The sequence below is a fragment of the Taeniopygia guttata genome, chromosome 1A (assembly GCF_048771995.1).
Source record: "Taeniopygia guttata chromosome 1A, bTaeGut7.mat, whole genome shotgun sequence".
Lineage (NCBI taxonomy): Eukaryota > Metazoa > Chordata > Aves > Passeriformes > Estrildidae > Taeniopygia > Taeniopygia guttata.
The window spans coordinates 67,085,207-67,110,843 of NC_133025.1; the positions used below are offsets into that span (position 1 = coordinate 67,085,207).

Genomic DNA, 25,637 nt, shown 5'->3' on the forward strand with positions numbered 1-25,637 from the left:
TTATCCTCCTTGTGATTTTGTTAATAAACTTACTTTGTACTTCTAAGTTGAGCCTGTTTTGCCTTTGGAGTGTTTTCTCCTGGTCTCCATCTCAACTCATCTATCTTCAGTTTAAATTTTTTTCTCTCCTCTGCCCAGCTGTAGCAGGAGATGGTGAGTGAGCAGCTGTCATGGGTGCCTGGTGTTTGGCCAGTGCCAAGACATATGTAGTTGGTTTTCCTTCTTGATTTCCTTCAGTCCATGGCTTATTTCCATTTCCTCTCTACTTGAAACACTGCAGCACTACAGCTATAAATATTTGGTGAGTGAAATGTTGGTTTTATCTGACATTTTCAGTCAAAGCTGCTTTTTCTGTTTTTTCTGGTTTTGCTGGTTTTGTGGTTCTATTTTCCAAACAGAAAATAATGCTCTAATCGGCGCCAATTTGTTGTTGGCAAATAAAAAAATAAATCAGGGAATAGAGCTTTTCCTCTATTTCCTCTATTTTTTGATTACTGTTTTTTTGACCTCAGTGTAGGCAGTCAGTGAAAGCAGTCTGTGGGTAAAGTATATTAGGCTGGTTGGAACCCTTGTGCTTTGCAAAATTACTTGTAGTTTTCTTCCATGGGGATTTTACATCAAGGCAGTTATTTCAACACCATTGTTTTTACAATGGATGGTAATAAAAGCTTGGATATTTCCCTGTTTGATTAGGGAAGAAACACATATGCCCAGTCCTGGGACCTGAGCATGTTACTACAATGAAGACGCTTGAAAATTACTTTCCATTTTAAGAATTACTAATAAAAGAATTCTTTGCATTATGGGTCAAATTTCTATCTGTGTATTCAGGCTTGACTCCCTTGATTTGATTGCTCTATACATTTCAGAAATCATTGTAGCTTTGAACAAGATTTGCTTTCAATAAGACATTATTCACGTCTGCCCAAGAATTAGGCTTTGAGAGATTTGTACTAATATTTTCTATTATGTTGGTCAACAGGGTGGCATTCTCTGAGTTTCACTTTGATATTCAGATTCAAATATTCACAACAAAAATATGAATGTCTCATGATTGCAGCTGTGCAAATAGCAAGGGATTACACCAACTCTGAAGTTGGATTCTGTTCTTATATTTTTTATTATTCATTTCCCTGTGAACAGTAATGGCAGAAATGTGGGGAACTTGCTAAAACTGACAGATAATAATACATATTCACATCAGAAGTATTTACCATGGCAAACAGCTCCTATGCAACAGTGTATGTACGAAACCAGTCCTGTCCTAGAGCCTCAGGACAGCTGCCTGCCACTAATATGTATTTAATAAATTGAAATGGACAAATGGGTACCACTACATCAATGCACTTTTTGACTGCTTGAAGCAGCCAGAGCTTCATTCAGCACAGGAGGAATACCTGTACTGGGATCTCACTGAATCCTTCAGAAGCAATACTCCATGCATTATTCTGTGGTATCAATGTAGTGGAAGAAAATCAAATGTAAACATTTGCTGTAAGCAGCAAAAAAAGTCCAGCATTCAGCAATTTAGGTCATGATCCCTAAGTCAGAAGGAAATAAGTTTTTGGTGTTTTTTTTTTTTTTTTTTAATGTGGTGTTTGTGAACATTGCCAGAATATGAGAGTGGCTGGATAATTGAGAGGGAAAAAAAGGTTAATGTATCCTAATTAAATTACCTGACCTTCTACTTACCTTTTCCAAAAAAAAAAAAAAAACCCAAAACAAACAAACAAAATATTAATATTTTCTTAATTCAGTTACTCATTCAGTAAATGTATCACATAGAGGATTAAATATATGGGAAGAAAATTACCCCATTACCTTGAAAAATACACTCAGATATAATACTTTAGGTGTGTAAAGGCAGTCCAGAGGCAAGAATTTGTCAACAGATAATATTTGCTGGGAAATTTTGAGTAGGAAATAGTCTTGAAATTGATGTCATTTACAAGCAAGCTATGAACAAAGAATTGAATAAATTTAATTAATATATTAAGAACAAAAATTATTTCTGCCTTCCTCAAACCAGCCAAAATTTAGCTCAAAGGAAGATCACATTTACTTAAAGGACTATGAATGACAGAATAACTTTTCAGCAAACTGGAACAGAATAAAAAAGCATGAGGCCTTAAAATAGTGTAATAGTTCACAGTGAGCATTTCAGCAGCTGTATAAATAAAACCACCATCCCAGTGAAGAGAGTGAAAGAGAAATCAGTGAAGGATATTTCCAAGAACTAAGACAATTCCATATTGCTAAAGTGGAAACCAGTTTAGCATGAACTAGTGAGGAAGGAAGTTTTCTTACACGTACCAAACTCCACAAACTTCTTTGTGCACACCAAAGCAATGTGAGATATGTCACAAGTAAAGGTCTAAACCACAGATTTCAACTCTGCCCAGGAATAGAACAAGGGCAAAATATGATTCCAAGCTAAGCAATTTTCTCTATTCAGAAAGCCATTTTCTTTTAATGGGAAAATAATTGGGTTTAAATTAGAAAATAAAAGCTCTGCAGATATATGCATACATAAGAATAAATATGTTTATATTTTAATATGATGCTACTCATTATTCATTATATACTGGACAACATTTGAGCTTCTCTCTAAGCTGTTCTCTATATATGTTGTACCTTCCAAGCTCTTCAGTGGTAATGCTTTTCCTCCCAACAAGAGGCATCATCCCTCACCATCTAAAATGCAGTCCTGTGAACACAAATAGCAAGAGGTAACACTTCAAAATTTGGTCTAGTGAATCAGACCTACAATTCTTGTAGAGACTAAGTGGAACTAATTAGGATATAATCTTTTTCAGCTGAAATTCCCCAATTTTTCCCCCAAATAAATAGGGATTCTTTGTTTCTGGGTAAGTTTGTAATGTGTTTTTAGATCTCTTTTTATATTTAGCTATTTAAACACAGGCTCATTGCAAAGTAAGAGGTGAAAAGCAAGTTTGACTTCTACTACTCCAGATCCTTATAAGAAATTTTATGTAGGCTGTAAAGTCATGAAAAATGTCTTTTTTCAGAAATGTTTTCAAAAATGCATGGTGTAAATTTTGAATATAAATAGAGGTAACAAATTGTTCAGGAGGAATGGTAATGTGGATAAAAAGAATTCCTTTGAGCCTCTTTTCAACTGCAGTCGAGAATTTTTAATACAGTTAATTCTTCTTGAGTCCTCCAAACACAACCATGAGGTTCTAATATATAATAGTGTCTAAAAGCAGAAAAAAGGTACAAAATCAAAATGTGAAACCACATATATAACAGAAGATGAAAGAATTGGAAAACCTCAGTAGAAATTAGAGTTAAAATGGATAGGCAAATTATTTCTGTGCTATTACCCTAAAACACTATAGGAAAACCATTATTTTAAATGGATCAGTTTAAGCAATTTGTAACTCATCTAACATTTACATATTCTAACTTAGAATTCCAGTGTCACTTAAGATGTTACATACATCATCATTTTTACATTTTTCATATAGATTCCTGAATAGCTACAAAAATAATAAAAGTATGTGGTTTCCAGTGCACTCAGTCCAAGAGAATGCCAGGCTCCAACACTCAGTCCCAGACACATCAGTCAGGAAAATTTCTGTCACTCACATGCCAGGCTCCGTGCTGCAAAGTGCTGCCCCTGCTACGCGAGCTTCAACGTGGCTGTTCCTTTAACTTGCCTTTTGCCAAAAGATTTAATTTTCATGCAAAAAGCCTGAACTGCACACCTGGAGCATGCTCACCATCAGCACTGCAGCAGCATGAACTTTGTGTACTGAGTGGTAGGGCAGTCCCCCTGTGCAGGGATTAGAGAGCTCTGCCCTGTGGAGGATTGTACAAAACCATCACGACGGCGGCCGCGCAATCCCCGGAAGACGAGTGCTGATTTCATAAAAATCACCACGCTCAGGAACTGGCACCAGTGCTGACAGACTTGGCAGAGAGGCCAAAGATTCAATTGACCTAAAGACTAAACAATGCTTTTTCTTCCAGTGGAAATGCTCCCTTTAGATCAGGGCTGAGATACATTTAGCGTGGCAATGGTTCTCTGTGACACAAAGCTCTTCCCTATAAAAATAGCCCTAAAAAAATAAAAAAAAGAAGAGCAGCAAAAGCTGGCTTAAGAAACGAATGTGACTATTCTTTTTTCATCCCATTCATTATTCTAAGACACACACACACAGATATACATGCACATGTTTAAATACAAACTGACTGAAAAGTAACATAGCTAATTTTGACCCAAATTATAACTGTGTATCTGATTTCCTTCTAAACAGAAACAAAGCACCTGAGTATATTGACAACATGCAAGAACAATTCTGTTCTCAGCCATGCCACCTTAACTCTGGAGAAACCCCACAGATGTCGATGAAATGGTATTGGATTTGTAATGGAGTGAGAACAGAATGTTGCCCAGCATATCATTTTTTTTTTTTTTTAGTATATTTTATTTTAAGCAAAACATACTGAAGAAATCTTCCTTTGCTCTTCTGGTATCAATCAATGACCATTGCTCTGTTAATGTATTACAATAAAATATCTCAACGGTGCATTGAGCTGGTTGACTGTAATATATCAGCAGATCAATGGCTTGCAAAAAGAGAATGGTCAGATGCAAGACAACTTCTCCAATTAGATAATTGTCAAAGATTTCACACACTGAATTCATAATGACTTAAAAGAAATGAGTCAAAAGTGTTAACTGACTAACTGGAGATCTCACAGCATTTTTCCAACTGTTATCCACCCTTCTTGTTCCCCCATTATCAAAACCTAAGACAATATCTATTTAATAAATTTAAGGATGCTTGTATTAAGATTTGGATACTGCAGCTTGGGCTCCTACTTGCTGTTAAGGGACTTCTCCCCACTGATAAAACAAAACAAAACAAACCAAACCAAGAGAGAAATTAGCAACCCAGAGAATTGGAGGTCTGCAGCCTGCATCCTCACAGAAAGAAGTTTTCAGCCCTTTTGTAAGTCCTGGGTTACTTGCAGGATTCATTAATTTCCAGAATAATCCTGTGGCACCTTAAAGGGAGCCAGGTCCCTGCAGCATCAATTCTTTCTAACAATGTTTCTCTTTGTCTGAAATATCTTTCAGGTCTGTAATCATACTTACACATGGATCTGATGATATTTACAGAGGAGACATGTACATATTTCTTTCTATGCAAGTGGCCATCTGAACACACAAAACAAGAAGCTGTCCTAACATGTGTGATTTCTTCCTCCTCCCAAAAATTTAAATCCTTCTTATGGGTGAAATTGTTTCTATTAAAAAAAAAAAAAAAAAATCAAATCTGTTCAAATTTAAAAGCCAGAGCTAAAAGCCTTGCTCTGCATGCAGTTGTTCTACTGCAAAGAATTTTTTATTCATACATCCCTCTTTTTCATTGACATCATATATTTCTGTAATGGTGCATAATTAAGCATTGACAAATCTAAATCAATAAACATCTTCATTGGTTGGGGTGGCATCAGCACTTAGAAGTTCTGCCTGTAGAGAAGCCCTGGGGTCTCAAAGATCAGATTATATATTTCAAGCTATTGATATTTCTGATTTGTTCCTATGTCAGAATATAATAAAGATAACCTCTCTGCTTTGCTTTGTTTCTGTGTTGGGTTTTATCTCATTGAGAAAGGAGAAGAATAAACAAAAACCAAAACCAACCAACCAAAAAAGCACTTAAGCTAAACAGTTAGACCAGTGCAGTGCAGTCTTCCTGAGTAATAGACATTTTTAGAATGCAATCTCTGTGTAACAGAAGTGTAAGGTGATGACTTATCAAAGATCTAACAAAAGTGGAAAATTGGGCTTTCCCATGTGCAGTGACTCACCAGATGGAGCTAACCAGACAGCTGTATTTACCTGGCAGTGAATGGAGAGTGCTACAAAAAATGCTCCATGATCTTAAAGGGTTTTCTTTTTCCAGCCTCAATTATTTAATGATTCCATGAATCTGTATTGTGCCTTCTTTTAAGCAAATTGAATATATCTCCAGTAAAGTTCATTTTTTTTAATCCAAACTTGTGCTTGAAGTACACAAGCAAACAATAATCCCTAGTGCCAAAGTATTACAGACTTCATCTAATTACTCAAAGCTCAGAGATACCTTAACTGAGATTCAATTTTTTCCTTTTAATGGTCACATATGGTGCAACAAAACCCAAGCAATGCATGATAGAAAATTACTCTTCAACATGGTATTTCTGTTTCTACTCAAAACAAGAAATTGCAAAACGTACATAAAAAACTAAGCATAACAAACAAAAATATTTTACCATTACTCAAAACAGGTAAAACACCAGAAAATATCAAAGACCTGAGATGATCTAATTGAGCACAGGTGTACTATAAGGTCAGAAAAATTGAAAGTCAATTGTCCATGCAATTTTAATCAGTCTCTCCCATTTGTTTACTTTAGGATATGCTCTATTATTATCACCAACTATAATCGTAGAATTTAATAATTGAATCTTAATAATTTGCATTTTTCAATCCTAAGTAATCTCAAAGGATTTTCCAAATAATTAATTCATCTTTACATCATACTTGTAAATAGAAATGCAACACTGTCTTGCCGTTCTACATGGAAGAAATAAACCGAGTTCTTATAGAAAGTTAACACTGGGGCTAGTTTCTATTTCTCAAATTCTGCTCACTGAAACTCAGACTATGAGTAATACCAAATTAATGCAATATAAAATATGGTGACAGTCTTAGAATTGCATGTGTCGGATCTGGTACGATCCAGAAGTGCATGAAAGGAATTTATAATACACTGCTTGTCATACAACACAGCCTATCTCATAGAAGTGTAAAAAAACTTGTATATTATTACCATTCAGTATCTGACAAATAGTATGTGATTCCTTAATGACTCCTGAAGGCTTCAGATCTTTAGTCACAACAAAGTCAAAGAGAAGTAGGGATGTCATCAAAGTCGTAGGCAGCCTTAAATAACTTGTGGACTGCCAGCAGATCCTGGGGTTGCCTAAAGCAAGCAAGTTTAGTTTGCTAACATGTGTTAACAAAACACAACATCCCAAGCAATTGTCTGTCACGGACAGCAATAGAAACACTAACCACAACAACACCAGACTTCCAAAAGTTTGAGCTTGTAACACCAATAATCTCCTGATATTTAAATAAATAAGGTCTTGAACATATAATTGTCTGCTTTTAAAGGCACATATCTACAAAAGAATGTTGTAGATAAATGTTTCATTTATACAGTGTAAGGGTCCCATAGCTTTCTGTCATTTGAGGGATATGAGGGGTGAGACAACTCACCTAGAGCAGCAGCTGTGCAAAGCACACAATGAACACTTCCAGCCATGGAGGGCACGTGTCAGGATTCACCTGCTCTGCTCACAGGGGCACTGTGCACTCCCACAGGGATCCACAACATCTCAACACAAGGGGGAAACATTACTGTGCCACAAGGACGCTCACCACCACAGAGGCTCAACGTGTTTGCTGCAATGTGGTGCTGTGCCAAAACCTGTCAGAACTAAAATGTCCCTCAGACTGTTTTGGATGTTCTGGGTCCAGGTCAGAAGCATTTGAAACCCTGGCAGGCAGCTGGAAACAGCTGTGATTTTGGATTTGAACCATGGAATGATTTACCAACCTTGCAGGAAAAAAAAGAAGTAACAAAAATTTAGCTATTATAGTAGAATTAGCCACAAAGTAAAGGGAAGAATTTTTGAGTGCTGTACAGGGGGGTTTTAGGTCTTGTACATGGGGGTCAGAAGTTTTAAGATGGAGGGATTTGGGTCTGCATTGTTCTCCTTCTTTCTTCTTCCTTATCTCCATGTTCTTGGTGATGTTGGCACTCACAGATTGGTTTAGAGTAGAAAAGCACCATTTAATATAGGTAATAGGCATTGGGCAAAAACTGTAAACATTTAACACGTAATGTACCATATAAAAGACAGCAGCAGCCCTGGGCGGAGGGAGAGAAGAAAAAGACACCAGACAGAGAGGGTGTCAGGGGTGTGTGTGCCTCTGCCTGAGCTGCTGAGCAAACTGCAGCAGCTCAAGAAGAAAATCTTTTAGATAACTTGCAAAAAACTATCTTGAGATCGAACAACAGAAGATTACTGAGCCTTTCTTTGAAAGCATGTGTTGGAGGAGAGACTTTTCCACCACACGGAGCCACCCCTGACCTAGGGTGAGCTCCAGCAAAAACCCTCAACACCTTTCCCTGTGATGCTCCCACTCAGGCAGTGACTTGTTCATGTCAGAGTGTGCTGTATTGGACACGCCACGAAGTCTGAACTACACATCAACTTCACCTCTACCTGTAGGATTAAAACCAAAACCAAACCAACAAGATAAAGAAAACCCCCAGATAATTATAATTATTTTTTTTCAGCATTACAAGACAGCTAGGCCAAATCCTACCCTCTTTAAGCAATGATCTCAACCACTTCTGACAGTTACTCCAGCATGACTGAGAGTAGAAATCAGGTTATTATTGTAGCCTCTGACAGAAAACGTTGTTAAAGCGATGTTGTCTTCAGAGTCTTTCATGAAATCTGTAAACACGTTTAACATTTCTTTGAATGGGAAATATGGCTTGTCAATCTATATTGACTCAGTGAAAAGAAAAGCCCTATATATTAAGCCTAGATCCTTCAGGCATTTAGTTTCTCTAATGATTAACTTTAAAATATAATTTCATCCTCTCCCAAATCAATCATGTTAATCATAAGAACTCAAAATGGAGGTTTGCACTGCATTTGTCTTCTGATTTAATTATTTTGTACATTGCTTAACTCAGTAGCATTCAGTGTGGAAAAACATAGCATAGGTACTGCTGCCAAATTAAGACCACAAATTTACTAATCAGAAGTTACCAAGTTCTTGAATTCAAGTCCTCTAGGGACTTGAATTAACGCCCATCTCACTGAATAAGACCACCATCTTTTCTGAAATAGGAAGATTAGTAAAAAGCGTACCATGGTTATGCTCTGTGGACATAAACCCTTGTCCTATAATCTAACAGTGTTTATAGCCCACACAAGGATGCTATTAGTATCTCAGAGCACTCCCTTATGGACCATGTGTAAAATGGACCAGGAAAACACAAGATAAACTCTATGGGGAATTTAGGACACAGAAAGAAGTCAAAGCTATTGCTGTGTGGCTGTTCTTTCTCTCTGCTAAGTCCTTCTTTCTAAGCTCAATCTATATGTGGGCAGAGAAGTGGTCACTCCAAATCTGAATGTCATTGTGGCTTTGACCTTATTTCCTAAACTAAAGGAGGAAAGCACAATGATTGCAACAATATTCTGGCTTCATGGTTTATTACTATAAAGCACATATTAGCATACCATAGTCATCAGTGGATAATTTTTTAAGTAAATGAGAAAAAACTATTCAAGAAAGTAGAAGCCATACCCTGTAATACATATAATTTTCATATGAGAAATAAGAGAATCATGAATGAGAAACAGAAATACAAAAAAGAATAGCTCATAAAATCCAATAGTTTAGAAAATATTCAAAAGTCCAGTAAGATACATAAAATTCTACTACTGTGAATAAGGCAATCAGGTTTTGATGCTAACTACTTGGTCTGATAGCCATTAACCTTAATTTAGAGATAAACAAATGTTAAAAAATGTGTTGCTTGTTGACATCCACACAGTCTTGTGTGACAAAGTCAAGCTTTAATAAGTTAGTGCTAAAAGTCAGCCAGAAGTGCAGGATCATAACAGGACATAGGTTTTGAAATCTTTCTCTTATCAATTGGTTTCTAACTGGATACCCCTTGGTTTACTTCCAGAAACATTCTCTGACTCTTCAGAAATGTAGCCAGCTCCTAAACTCAAAGGTCTCAGGCCCTCAGCCCCATCCCAGCCACATTGAGAAAAGAATAGTTATTTTGTTTTGTACAGTGTAAATGAAAAAAAAAACAAACCAACCAAACAAACAAACAAAAAAAAAAAACAAAAAAACAAAAAAACAAACCAGGAGTGTGAATTCTCAGAAAAACAGAACTGCAATTTTCCACTCAGCTTTTAAGGTAAGTACAATGCCATTTAGGGAGCCTTAGAAAGAGTCATATCTGATGTGGGATTTCCAGCTGCTTGAATTGATCAAGGTGCTGAAGGGGACAATCACACGGCCTCTGCTCCTCTGTCCTGTGCAGGATGGTGCTAGACCCTGCCTGCCCACTGGATTTTTCATGGAAACCCCTTCTAAACCTTTAACCCTGGAAGGGAGCTTGGATATACCTTGCTCAGAATATGTAAAGTTTATTCTCTGGACAAATTAATGCTGCTGATCACAAAATCACTGACAGTAATTTATATGCAGGCATTATTTGTCCAACACTTGTGCAGTGCCAAAAAGCCTGTAAAAAAAAAAAAAAGCACGACAGATTTGAAAGGATGAAGAGCTAATTTTGCTAAGTAGCTGTTTGTTAATTCGGTCTGAGTTGGTCCTTGTTGAAAAAGGTCCAAAAATTAATGAAGCTGCTCCACATGATGTCCCCTAAGTTCTCTCATATGGGACATACTAACACTTCACACAGTTTTCCTGCTGCTTTACTGATACAGGGCCAGACTCTGGGCTAGGTGTGTCTCTGGATGGCTTCTCAGTGATGGCAATGATTTAAGTGAAGGTTATAACTGAAAACAAATTTGCACTCAATTTTACTTGCAAATGAACAAAAAAAAACTCAAGAGAGTAGCTGGAAAAAAAAAAAAAAAACAACAAAAAAACCAACAAACTCCCACAAAACCAAACCGAAAAAACCCCAAAAATAAAAAAAAAAAATCCCAAATAATCAAAGCCAAACTGCAACAAACAACCCAATTAAAAAATAAAACAAAAAACAAAAAACACCACACCAAAAAGAGACCAAAAACCCCAACCCAAACCAGCCTACTCACATACAGAGTTCAGAGGGTTCAGAGCCAGCCCAGTGCAGTCACACAGCTTGGGAATGGATGTCCAGACAGAGCAGTTTTGTTCCCAGAGTGGTTGGACTGTTCCTCCAACACAGTGAATTAAATCTTCAAAGGAACATCTAGCCATGTCAGTCCTCATGTAAAGAACTTGATACTGCCAGCATTCCCTTACTTCAGCAAATAACAAGAATCTATATCTTTCAAATAGATAGTGAGATAAGACATGCCTTTTTAATCCCCACTGTAGGAAGAATTTAATCAATAAAACCTCCAGTTTTGATCTACAGCCAGCCAGCCCATATATCAGGGCACACATTGCCTGCAAAAAAAACATGCTAAGCCTCTGTTTGAGGGTCAGTCTTATTGTTTAACTTACCAGAATTTTAAGACTGCTTTCACAGCATATTTAATACCCTGTGACAACCCAAACTCAAGGCTCAGTGGCAACTTGTCAAAGATTTCTGAACAAGCACAAATAAGGGTGGGGTGTTTGTTTTGTCATATAATGAAATTTTAATTCAGAATTTCCTAGCAGCTAACTTAAATGGATAGTCATGGGAAGTGTGTTAGTATCCAGTCAGCTGGCAGTAAACTCTCATTTCAGTAACAACACACAGAAATATTTCCACACCTATTTTCTAGTCCTTTAACGAGAAGCACGTGTCACCATTCCCCAGATTCAGTGTGAATGAAGGGTAAAAAAATAAAATAGCCATATTTTACATCTGAAAAGGCATTTCTGGTCCTAGATGCTCCTGCCAGGCACCAAGACCTTGGTGCAATAAGGCACAATTGCTGAATTGATCTTCCCCTAAATTTGATCTTCACCCAGACAGCAGAAGAGGTAGAGGACAACCGAGAACTGAAGGAGTGGGACCTCAGGTCTAAGAACTCTGATAAGCAATATAAGATTAAGTTTGACACTGCTTATATGGCAGTAAAAATTATTCGTTTCCTAAGTTATTTCCATATATTTTGCTCCAAGATTGCCTACTTACAGGGCTTTCCTCTACTATCCTTCACCAAAAGCAAAAGAGACACTGGGGAATTTGGGCTGTGGACTCCAGTTCCTCATCCCTTTCACAGAAGAAAACCAAATCTGAAGGTACACCAATTTGCCTCAGAAATAAAGTGCACATGTGTAGCAATAAGGTACGGGACAGTAGGACTCCAGTCAATTTCTCCATCATCCATAGTCTTTTTATCAGAAAAGGTCTCTAGCTCACAGTGACACTGCTGTGATGGCAGAATGTCAAGTAAGGCTTGGTGGCTCCTGATATGAAACACACATCAGATGCTCATCAAATTATATCATGTGAGTTTCAAAACATTGGTGAAAATTACCTCATAGGTATCCAAAATAATCAGCCACATTGCTATAAACCAGCCTTCTGCACCACAGCAATACTAACCCTGAAAACATGAAAAAAAGTTACTTCACGTTTCATGTATCCAAGAAAGTAGTCCCAGAGAGCTTGGACATCTTAATTGTCCACAGATTTATTAAACCTATTTTCTTAAATTTGCCTTCTATGCAGGTCTCAGCCTGCCTTGCAAAATGAACAGAATTTGAAAAAAATGTCCTCAATAGTTAAGGCTAAAGATTGAAATTCAGCATAGAACTAAAGGAAAGCAGACTTCAAACAGCCAGCCAAAATGGCCAAAAAACCCAAGAATTTATGAGGGCCTGTAAACAGCAAAAAATAATAGATGCAGGTTTTCTGGCTTTAATTAAACTAGATGCTAGCAGACTGAATATATAGAGATAATTCATGTTGTAAATAGCATTTGAGATCAGACAAATTTAATTTAATTTTGCAAAAACACTAGTAAAGTATTCTCACTTGATTTATGGTGTGCAAAGGTTCCCTCCTTCCCTCCGTAGCCACACGGACAAAGGCATGGCCATCTGCACACAGACAGATCTTACCTGCAAAAGGTCCCTGAACACCCTGCAGTAAATTCAGAACCTTTAACCCTGGACCCTTGTCCTTCCAGCTGGAAAAAACCATTCTAACACCTATCAGTAGAATTAAAGTTTGCATCCTGTGTTTTTAAGTTTTCCAGCTACTGGAGGAGAGCATGGTTACTGATGCTTGTGTATCAACAATTGTATTTGAACAAGGGCAATATTCAGACTTTGTAGATGATGCATCCTAGAAGTTCTGAAACTTGCCCAGTGCCTATGTACATGTCTACTAAAATGCACCAATTTTCAGGGCTGACCAAAGTAACCTATAACACACAGCAACAATATAGATCATGTTAGGACAGGAAGTGAAGAATAGCTCTTCCAATTAATGCCAGATAGGGAAATTCATTACATAAGATGTAATTACTTAAGCTGGAATTTGTCCAGAAGCTGGAGTTCAGCCAGCTCACTATTTAACATTAAAATGCTAAAAAAAAAAAAAAATTAGTAAAAAAAAAAAGAAACCCAATCCTAATGGTATCCAAACCAGAGAATAATTTCTTTCTTGTTGATTATATGTTATCCAGTCAATACAGAGCAACTGTGATACCCCAAATAAGTTTTCTCTGGAACCCCAAGTTAGAAAAAAGGGGGGGGGGGAAGGAAAATTATTAACTCTTTTCTGAGGTGCATTTATTCATGCTAATCTCCTAGTTAAACATACGACACTCATGATTTTTATTACAGATTTGGAAAAATTATATACCTTTCACAAAGTTTCAGGTGACTTTATAAATGATCAAACAAACACAAAATAAAAGCAGAGAACTGATAATTTAAATGTGCACAACTGTGCATGTTTATATGTGCACCAGTTTGAATGATCTACTTGTACATTTCATGCAAATGAAACTACTGTCATTAGTTGTGACAATCATCAACACTTCCAGAATTTCCCAAGGATTTTCTCAGTTCTCCTCAGGAAGACTCCCATTTAAATCCTCAAGAATATCTGCGCTCCCAAGTACACTAAAAAATAAATCTAGTTAGTTAATGTGAGAGCAGCAGAGCTAATGAAGACTGTTTCCCAAATCCCCACTCAATATATCCAAGTCTTCCTCTACACTACTTCCAACCTCCCACTACTCCTTCATTCTTGTTCAAAATGAGGACAGAGCACAGAACATCCCTCCTGGATTTCCTAATTACTGAACAGGGAAGAGGCAGCACAAGAGCTATATTTCTGCTGCTTGGCCAGCCAGCACATGTCTGCTCCCAAAAAGAAAATAACACGAGCTCACCACGCACTCCTCCTTGCAGCAGGAGCCTTAATTTGCATCACCTTTTCCTCTCACTGGTAGCCAGTTTCCACAAAATTCGTAGAGCTCCCAGAGTAAACTTTAGTTGAAATTAATTAAAAGACTCCAAAGTTATTTGGAGCAGGCCGCCAGACAAACAGCATGACAGGATAACTTGTGTTTCCTTAAGAAGGCAAGCTAAAAAAGGAAACTATTAATAATTATTATTTCCGTACACCAAGTTCTTGACTAAGGCCTACAAACACTACTGTGATACTTAGAATAAACAGAAAATTTGCCTAACAGAAGGAACAACAGTAGATGAAATGAAGTGAAACACAGCTTGCGTTAATTAACAACAGAGCTCACTATTCACAGAGGAAGTTGCCATAAGTATACAGACCCAGAGCCAAATTTTTGCTAAAGCTGAGCTCCCATTTGCTGAGGACACCAAGACAAGATAGACATCTTCAGAAATACCAAAAAGTCAGCAATCTCTATTTAGGTATCAGCAGAAATACTGGGAGTTTAAATAAAATAAAAAAAAATTTAAAAAAAACCCCAAAACCAACAAACAAACAAAAAAACCCAGAGAGAGAATAGTCTCCTACTGTTCACTGCAGCTGGGGGCAAGGATGTCCCAGCAGGAGCTCTGGGCTTTTCAGCTTTTGGGGTGGAGGAGAAATTGCCTCTTCCAAGCTTGACTGTCTGAAAGACAAATAATAGCGGAGGTAATAAACTCAGCATTATTGAATAATTTATTCAGAGTAGAAACAAATAAACAAAAAATGTTGGGGCTTTTTACTAGCACAGGAAAGTTGTCTTTTAAAGGCTCTTAAGATATTGCCTCCTTTGCCTCTTTCTTAGAAGACACTTAAACATAATCAGAAATCAGTGATGGAATATGTAGAAGGCACCTAAACTGTGGAATGGAAACACCTTCCAAAGGCAGAGTGGAAGAACACTTAAAAAGTTATGTGTACATTATAACAATACCTGTACTAGTAAAGTCAACTGAAGCTAAATTTTTCCTCAGCAGAACACAGAAATCCCTTGAGATTTGAGAAAATACTGCCATAATTTAGGAAGGGGAACAGAATAAGCCCAAAATCAAAACAAAACAAACAAAAACAACTACACAGACCAAAATGCACCTTCAAACTTCTGATATAATACTGTTTTCCTCAAATAGCAAAATGTCCTCTTTGTGGGCCCAAACCTCCAGAACAGAGGACTGAAAAGCAACCTTTAGAATTAAATAATTGCAATTGTTTAGTATGAAACAATTTGCAATTGTCCAGGTGTTCATCACAGCACGCTGCGAGTTGATTTAACCAGATCCATCCAGAAGGCCTTCATTTTACTGCACACTTAAAATTAGATAGGTCAGCAATACTCTCAGGAGCAAATTGCAAAATGTTTCCATCAAGCGCTGCTTAATTCACATTTGTGTGGTAAATAATCACGTTTCACCTCCTTATTGATGGTTCTGCACTTATTTTTCTTTTAAATAGGGAAAGAAACTAATAGATTTTCCTGTCTCTCAAACCACCTTGCTCTAGAAGTAGTCAACTTATTTTACAGAGTTAATAATCAACTCCAAAATTTATTTTGAACGTTTAGAGGATATTGTATAATTTGCTGTACATCTCCACAACCTCAGTATAACAGAGATATGGGTGTGCAAAAGGTCCTAGTAAATAGACATAAACCACCCCAAAACAATGTCATGAAACAGCAAAAAGATATATTTTATGAGCTTATGATGGAGTTAGTAACTAAATATATTTGTCCTACAAAAGAGACTTTGCACCCTTTGATCTTGACTTCAAGAAAGGCTGAAAATACGCACCACAACATTAAAAAAAATGAAAATATGCATCACAACATTAAAAATCTGACAGAAACCAAACTAGATAGTGGTACTTGTATGGATCACAGTAAGGTCTTTTGCTAGGACCCATTGTACAATTACTTATTTCTTTGGATGTGCAAGTGTTTTCCAAAAGTACTGGGCATCTTGCTATTAATTAAATAGACATCCAGTTATGTTGAATGCAGGCAGCCCTTTCTTCCCCAAAAGATCCAGATTTTTCCAGTAAATCACATTGTCTCATCTCTCCCATCCCTTGCTGTCTTCGTTTTACCACCACTCTCAAAACAGTGAATTTCAAAGCACCGAAAACCTGCCTCTCTCAGAGCCCTCCTGTGCCAGGCTGACTGAAATATCACAAGGCTGAAGCATCACAAGGATATAGCCCTACAAACTTCCCTCCTCCTTAAGTTAGATTTGCTTTAGGTAATTTAGTCTTTCACAGGAAAGCATTCATTCCTGAAATCTGATGCTGAAGTTGAGTGGTAACTGATGTGAGTTATAGTAAGTCCCAGACTGGACTAGACCAGAGATCTCAGCAAGAGGGAATAAAGTTTCTAAAATAACAACTTTTTGATCTACTTCTTTCTTTATGCTCCTCTGACACATCTTCACCACGTGTAAATGGATTATATGAATTGACCACTATTAGGAAAAGATCAACAGCCAGTCACAAATACCAGCCTTGTATTATATTCAAGTAAAAAGGCTGTAACAAAGTCAAAAATCCAGGATATGTGAAGGAAACAGTCTTGGAGATGACTTGGCAAAACTATCTCCAGTAGTTTAATCAAAAAGGGAAGATTAAACACTACCTGTGGCAAGGCAGATCGTTAAAGCCAAACGATGATCTCCTCAGAAAAAGAGAGCTGTAAAGCTGAAGGCTGTAAAGATGAAGGCTTGCCAGCCTCCTTAATGATAACCTTGTCCAATAATGGATTTGATTTCTTTTTCACAACTTTTTGACAATCAAGAGAGAATTAGGTTCAAAACAGAGGTGTTAGGTCATCACTTTTCTACCACCACTCGTGCCTTAACAAGCCATGCAGGCCAGAAGTCGTGCAGTAACATTAAATGTTTTATAATGAAAATCTATTTTATCGCAGGATAAAGTAAATGGAGGGTTTCATTGTACAATTTGAAGAGAATACAGCTTAGCAGTTCAAAGGAGAGAGAGAAAAATAAAAAAAGTGGGGAGAGACCCCCACAGACATAAGCAGAACAAGAGGAGATGACTTGGTCATTCTGAAGCGACTCAGAAGGGTCATGAAGAAGAACCTGGGAAAGGACAAGAACACTTCTTATCAGGATAAGAGGGAGATAGCAGAGCAAGTTTCATTTTGAACCCTGTAATGACATTCTACCAGAGGTGCTCAAAACCCAACGCTTTTTCATGTTTTTATGAATGTTTTGGAGAATGTTTTGTTTATGAATGGGATGGAGATGAGTCTCATCAGACTGACCAGAGCAGTGGTAAAGTACTGTATTGTCTGAGAGAGAGACTATCCCAAATTTCTTAGTGGGATATAAAGCAAACATGGAAACATTTCACCATATATTTAAATGAGATTTCCCTCTAATGAGAACATTAATGTTAGCTTAATTACTTTAAAGCACAGTCATCCTCAGTTAGGGCACACTATGACTGTCTGACATACAACACGTGGAACTTTAAAAAATAAAAGGGCTTTGTACAACATTTCTGACAGAGTTTATGGTTTAGGCCACTCTTGTCAAAAATAATATCTTGAGTGGATGAAGTCACTTGTATGATGAGCAATAAAAAATTTAGCTTTATGCAAAATACCTCATCTCCAGAAAGGGCAGAGACCCTTCTCATCAGGCTAGGCTGCGAAGGCTTGAGGGCTGGCAGAAGAGAGGGAGGGAACATGGAAATTTGGGTCAGTCAGAGTTCCTGGCCATGCAGCGCTCGGGCTTGCCACAGAGCTGTGTCTGCTCCACATCAAAGATGTCATCAGTCTCTGAACTACCAGCTGCCTGTCCTGTCTGGCCTCTGAGCTTTTGCTTTCCCTCCCTGAAGTGATTTCAAGGGGGCATGGCTGTGTGAGAGATACCATCCCTTAGATGAGCTGGAAACATATGGCACTGACCACATGTGGTCATTAGAAAGTCCCGCACCAATTTTTGCAAGGCTAACAATATTAGCCCCAGTATCCTGGCCAAATTCCAATATAGGTAATTATATTCTGGATAATGACATACAGGCTAGTTTTATAAGGTTTAATATACATTGTGGAAAGTGGCTTGCACCTAAGGGCTCTGAGTTAAACTCATTGCACAGTCAGCTGGGATAAAATTAGAGAAGAAACTACCCAAGCATGCCAAATGTTTAAGCTTTAAAACCCTGTGTAGACTGAAACAAAAGAGGAAGGGATCCAGGGGTGCTTTAGCATAATCAAGCTGGCTCATGCCGCTGAAGACACAGCTGGGATCCAGAGCTCGCTGCTGCGAGGAAATTTGTAACAGTATCCCCACCCCACCTTCAGCAGTGGGTGTGCTTGCATGTTAAATTACCAGGTTAGGAAAGGAGATGGAGCAGGGGGATGCAAAATGTTGTTTGCTGGGTGTTTTTTCTTGATTCCCCCCAGGTAAAATAGAACCAAGTAGATCTTATTAAAAAAAAAAACAAAAAAAAAACCAACAACCCACAGTTCAAACACTCACACCTGTTGCACTCACACCCCAGCTCAAAATGCCAGAAGTAGAGCTACTCTCCTTCTAACTTGTGTTTGTCTCATCTTGCCCTGTTTGAAGACACCAACACCAGCACAAGACCCAGCTGTAACCACACCCTGGCAGGTCACCCACTAGGTTCTGCTGATGGAGACCTCTGAGGCTGATGCTCAACCCCAGAATAATTTGGGTGGCAGGACATGTCCCTCCAGCATGACATTCAAATCCGAAAAAAGCATTTGGAGTGTGCCTCACACACCTCAGCTGGCTCAGGAGGCGATCACATGCAAAGGCTTACTGGCTTCAGTCAAACTTGTTGACATGACCTACAATTTTGGATGACACAGAGCCAGAGATGGAGCACAAGCAGAAATGCCAGACCTATGGGTAATAACATTTTTTTAAACATTTTACACATTGCACAAGCATGGAAAACACTCCATATTTTACACCATGCAGGACAGAAAAAAAATCCAGTTTCTCACTTAAAATCTCAGCTGAACAAAAGCTAAGAAGGAAGTTTTTCACTGTGAGAGTGGTGAGGCACTAGAATAGGTTGCCCAAAGAAGCTGCGGATGTCACATGCCTGGAAGTGCATGGTCAGGACCAGGCTGGATATGGATTTGAGCAACCTGGTCTAGTGCCCATGACAGGGGAGTTGGAACTAGGTGATTTTTAGAGTCTTTTCCAACCGAAAGCATTCTACAATTGTATGATTCTTCAAAACCAGCTCAAGATTTGAAGCTTCACCTTTGGCTAGGAGGATATCCCAAGCAATGGCACTGTAGAGCAAGCAGCCATCTTTCAGCCTTGAAATAAAGTTCAAGTAAAGCTGTGATTTGTTCTTTCTGATGTTATGAGCAGGCCTGGTCTTTTTTTTGGTGTTATCATCAGGATTCTAAACTTTAATCCACGTATTTCACGTGCTGGTGAAAGCACCAAGTACTTGTAGGCACACCACCTCAATCAAGATGCTCTGCACCTTTCCTGGGCTTGAATTCCAGGCTGTCAAAGACAGGAGACATAGGCCCTCACCCCCACTCTCCTCATGCAGAGAACGCTGTTTCATCTCCTCAATTCCTTTCTTCATTAAAACACATTCAAACATAATTAGTGTAACATTAAAAATGGAGGAAATTTTGTAATTGCCAGTTGTTCTGTAGCCATGGTTACATCTGAGATTCATACCAAGCGACGCTGGCCTGAGCACGCACAGGCAGTTAGCAGGAACAGCAGTGGGATAATGTTTGTGTGCACGTGCAGGTGTGCTGAGATGCCCATTTGCAAAAAAAAAAAAAAAAAGGAAAAAAAAAAAAGATGGGGGAGGAATGGGGAGAGCAGGGGAGAGAGAGACCGAGGGAGAGGAGAAAGGAGGGAGGGTGGGGAGGGGAGAGACGGAGAATATTCGGTGACATTTAAGGTGCTAATATCTGGAAGTCAACCTTTAATTTGACAGCTTTTAGTGCTAGTTAATTTCACTCATCCAGACGAGGTGTAGGAAATTTGCAGCACCTTTAAATTATCACGTTTTTCCACGCTGCCTGAGGCCTATGTGGAATACCTGAGCCATACTTTCTGCCCCCCTCCATCCCCCTCTCCCTCCTCCCCCCCCCCCCACCATTTTCAGGTCAGTTGAAGTAAAACTTTCATTCCCTTTCTCAGACAATTAATCTTTAGCTAATTGAAGCAGGAATGCTGCAGGATGGGTTTCACTGGGGCCTGTAAATCTCATTTAGCAAAGTGAATTCCAGGCACATGCTGCACCTAATGATGTGACAGGTGGGCTGCACCACAAGACAGCAGCCGCCGAAAAGTTGATTCTCATTAGACCCTCGGAGTCCTGCAGTCAGTTTTCTGATGGCTGAAGAACACTAATCGCATCTGTTTGCTGCTGGGTGGGGTGGGTAGGGGGGGAGAGGCAGCAATGAGAGGCGGGGGGGCCCTTCCTCTCTTTCATGAGTTAATATCCTTGACTCCTGCCCAAAAAACCAGCAGGCCTGCCTCCCACCATGCGCTCAGCCTCCATTCTGCTGACTCCTACAGGGTGCACCCTTTTTCTAATTAACTGGAATGGCTATGGAAAGCAAAGGAGGCCTTGTGTTGGGTGAACCAATTATTTTGAAGGGTATTAAGTCATCAGATTTACTTTTATCTTGATTGCATTGTGGAAATCGTGCATAATTAATGGTGGGAGCTTATTAGGAAAATGATTAGGCAAATTACACAGGTGTCGGATGCATTTTTTATGATAAATTTGCTAGAACAATCCTGCAATTCCATCTGTTCAGCTCATATCAGAATGTCACTCTGGAAGAAATTAATGGTGCAGAGTCGCACAAAGTTACTGGAGGCCTTGGATGCAGATTTATGTTTTAAAAAAGATACAGTTAAAATTACCCAGCAATTTCCTAATAAATACTTGATGTTGCAGTTCAATAAATTACTTTTTTAATCTTAAAAGAAAATGATAGTCAGCTGGAAACTAAAAAGTGGAGAAAGCATCAACCTCATTTTGTCAGGTTGCCGTGTATGTAAATAAAAAATAATCGTAAGATGTAATAATTCTTTGCTGTGGGATGCTGACTAGAAACAAGCTGTCAGCGTCCAAGTACCTCTGCTAGGTGTTTTTTTTCACAGATGTTAAAGCTTGCCTTACAAACCCTGTGCTTGTTCTAAAGTGGCAGAGTCAGTTCCCTTTTCTGTAATTTTGGCATTGTTTAGCAGCAGATTCTGGAGGTCACATCCTGGGAGTTAGAGAGGACACCAAATGCTGTGCTCATGTCTTCGCTCCTCTCACTCTGCATTTCCTGCCAATGCCAGAGGATGAAAACCATGAAACCAAAACCATCGAATGCACTGTCTCTCAGAGTGAGTCAGTAAAACAGTGCATAGGGGCTTTTTGTGTGTGTATGTGAAAGAGTGTCTGTGTGTGCCTTTGCAGGTCTAGAATAGCAGAGGCCAGATATTCTACCCCTGAAGGTGCTTAGAAACCTGCAGCTGTGGATTACCCATTATGCATCAAATAAATAAGCTCATATTCCATAGAAGAAGCAGAATTTGTACTAGCTAACATATCATTTCTCAAAAAATTACAAGTAAGGAGTTGGAGGTAACTAGGTGTATGAGGAGAGCATGACAAAGAAAAACATGACAAGGTTTAATTGATGCTGGGCAGTTTTACAGTCAAATATGATTTTTAGGTGTATATTTTCCATAATCTAACTGGTTCATTGCCATCAGTACTACTTTTTGCTTTTTAAAGAGATTGACTAGGCAAATACTAAGTGGCTACTCCAGAAACAGCTCTGAGGAAGGCACAGCCCCAGATGTTGAGTGTCTTGGATAGGTCTTAGATAAGACCTTTCAAGCTATGCTCCATGCCCCTGGATACAGTCCACAAGACCTGTGGGCTAAGGGTAGCAGAGAATATGGTGTCTTGTCCCAGAAGCAGGATGGGGTTGCCCTCAGGGCTGAAGTTCCCCTGTCAGGGCTACTCAAACATTTCTGTGGCTATTGGCATGACTTTGAAGCTACCTTGAGCATCTTGAATGTCTTCAAAATCACCAAGCAGGCTTGTCCCTTTTCAAAGATCCCTCCCCTGTGGTCCCCCAAAGACTTCTATACTGTCCAAACTCCACAGCACTGTGGCTCTACAATTTCATTCCTCTCTCCTACTCCTCAGTGTCCCAAGAGCTTATTCATAGCCACAGGGCCCTTGAAAAGACGACTTACTGGCAATGAAGAATATTTTTTTTTCATGTGGGGATTTATGTTCTTTTCAGGACTTTTAGGTTGTGATAACGTTATCAGAATGGAAGTAAACATCTGTCTTTTGGTGTTCTGAAAAGCTAGTAACGACTACCAGTGCTTTAAAAAACTGTAGAGCTAAAGAGCAACCCATAAGAAAAGTGCATTATTTTTCTCCCTAACATCCAAGTCTTGTTAAATACCAATACCAATCTCTGTGACTTTTGCATTTGATTAATCCTTCCTTGCAGAATAAAGCTGCTGATACTACACACTAGCACCTGCACTTGTGGTGAAGGCAAAGACAATGAATTCCAAACAGCCTCTGTCTGCAAGAGGGGCCATGGAAGCAAGACCTCATGGGAGTTTTGTGTCCAATATAAATAATTCTTGTCTTATCTGAAAACCTTGCTTCTCCTTCAGACCCTTTGCTGAGCACATTCTTTGAAATCTGCTTTCATATATCTCAATTGTAATAGTTGTTTTCAGAAAAATTACAGGGGCATAGAAGCAAATATGGTAGCTGCTGTGTCCCCGAGTTAGTCTATTACTACTTGCTAATTAAGATTATTGATAAATCTTGTGTTCATTCCATGCAGGCTATTTGAACAATACAGAATAATGCTGTAAAACACAGCAGGTGACCCTAATCCAGTTAATTAAGTATTAGAGAAAATTTAAGATAAATTTGAAGAAGTTACGGTGACTATCCTCCTACATTTTAAGGGATGTCTTGTATCTAATGGCTAATGGCCCATAACCCTTATCCAATATGGAGTTGCTAAGCATTTGATCAGATAAAAAGCATGTTTTCAAGCAATCATTATTCAAAGGATCAGACACAGTGATACTAATGTATGATTTTGTACCATGAATAAAACATTTCAGATGATATCCCTCAAAAAAATCTATATTGGAATTTATATAGGTGAGCAAGGAAGGGTCAAGTGAATTTAACAGGAAGAGATAGGGACCCATCTGTATTAAATTAAATGGGTTAATATAAAGCACAGCAAGACAAAGAGTCATGAGTTCAGAATATATGGCCCTATATGTAAGAGTGACATACAGGTTACTTTTCATTCTCCCTCAGGTCTGTCCCCATCCTGCTAAAGAAACTAGCTCTATTTCTTCTGAGAACGGTTTAGCTACTCAATATTATTGGCAAGATAGGACATAATAGGAGGATCAAGCTAGCAGATGTCCTTTTTAATTCCTGTAGTTAACATGAGAACGCAGGCAGAACGTTGTTGTATGGCCAACCACTCACCTGTGTAACTCTGAAGTACAATGCCTCACCCAGTTCTCCCTCAGGTGCCAGAATATCTCCAGGTGCTTTCACACAGGTGTGTTCAGACAAGCCAAATGCCTCAGCCTTCAAACCCACCAGCCTGGATGGGTTCTAGGAAGCTGTAGCAGGAAAACCATGTTAGAGATGTCCTCTGAAAGCTGATCCACCCTGAGTCAGCACACTTGCATGGATGCCCTCCTGGAGGAACCCCTGCAAGGAGAAGACCTTGCCAAAGCTGAGCCTTTCTAGTCTCATGCACAAGCCACAATGCTTTTTTGATTTTGGTTACTGGCATCAAATTTCTAGTGTACAGTATCCCTCTAATACTATCAGCAATATATATTTTAAAATTAAACATTACCTTTCTCTTCCAGAGCGTGTCTCAGTTTTCTTTAAGCCCTACCAAAATAAATAATTCCTAATCCTTAGTACAGATAACCAGTTCAAAACAAACAGGCCCTTTTGTAGCATTGACAGTATTACATTTATAGCGTGATAAGCTTTCAACACCTAGACTTCTTCTAGCACTCTGAAATGTAGGTGGCAAAAAACACAAAGCTATTTGCTTATCCAATTTTCTAAGTACATCTGCCACATAATTATTTCAACTGCAGAACATTCAAGACTCTGCACTGGTTTTGCCTGGATTGTTTTCGTTAGACAACAGAGTGATTCATACAAGCTTCTGAAATTATTATAAATTATTATTTTTTTCTGTCTTGGCAAGTGGAGAAAAGCAGTGCTTCCCATCAGACATAAGTGGATGGGAATCGCAGATCACGAAACAGAGAACATTTTGTATAGACACCTGTTCTTTCTCCAGGTTTTCATGCCTTGTCCACTAGCAGAGAAACGAGAAGCTGACTGAAGCCTTTGACCAGCCCAGTTTGGTGTTTTGTTGCAGGGGGTGGGCTGGGATTGATGAGGAATGCCATTGGGATGCTGCTTTACAGATGGCGAGCGGCAGAGCCGGCAGCGCTTCCCCGTGCCGGGGAGGAGGCAAAGCCTTCATTAAAACATCAGCTTCCCCCAGCAGCTCATCCTGTCTGACACGCCTAACCTGTGTGCATATGTCAACACAGAACGCTTGCTAATGTTGCTGAGGCTGTAAATAAGGGTTCAGACTATGCTCTGAAGGAGATTAATGAGTAGAGTGCTTCCTTCTCTGCTGGAGGCTGAAGTAGGTACCCTATTAAGATGCAGTATCTGTCACTGTCAATAGAGACATGCTGTGTGGGTGTGAGGGGAGGTTAAGAGGTGTCTCTGAATCTGGTAATTCCATGCTTTTAAGGGTCTAGCACAGGAGACTGACACACTTGAGCAGCATCAACTTCCTGAAACTTGTTTTCCATCAATAGAATAAGACCAGTAATGTCTGTGGCCGAAGAGGGACAAATGCAGAGGAACTGGAGTTTTTCCCTTTTGAAGAAAGTACAGTTTTCCTCTTAGATTTAGGAAAGGAGAAATAAATAAACTACTATCCTTGTATGTACTCCATGCAAATTTCAGGGAAGGGCGTATACATATGTTGTCTAAATACATATGTTGTCTTCATATGTATTTAGAGCTGTGTTCCTATGACAAATTTTATGTCTGCCTTCCTTACCCATGCCCACTTACCTCCTTCCCTCTTTAGTTCAGATAAATAATTATTCTTACTTGGACAACACCCATTTTTCTGATATCAGAATGTCTTACAGAGCCGTTTCTTCGTCAGAAAGCATTTAATATGACTCTCTGAAGGAAGGGTTATCCATGTTTACACCTGGAAAAGCACAAGGAGGTTCAGTGTCACGTTCAAGTCTGAATTTTGTGTCCACGAAGAACGGACTTAATTCTGAACCCACAAGCCCTTAAACATCTCTGCTATTGGAGCTGGATTCGGAA

General features: G+C 38.8%; 1 long non-coding RNA gene across 1 annotated transcript; it reads right to left on the reverse strand.

Annotated features, from left to right (window-relative positions):
• Nucleotides 1-346: 346 nt before the first annotated feature.
• On the reverse strand, nt 347-24,081 carry LOC140682259 (uncharacterized). The gene is made up of 2 exons (XR_012053755.1): nt 23,730-24,081; nt 347-2,707 (listed from the first exon to the last, which is right to left on the reverse strand). It is a non-coding gene; the product is annotated as an uncharacterized lncRNA (long non-coding RNA).
• Between the last annotated feature and the right edge of the window lie 1,556 nt (nt 24,082-25,637).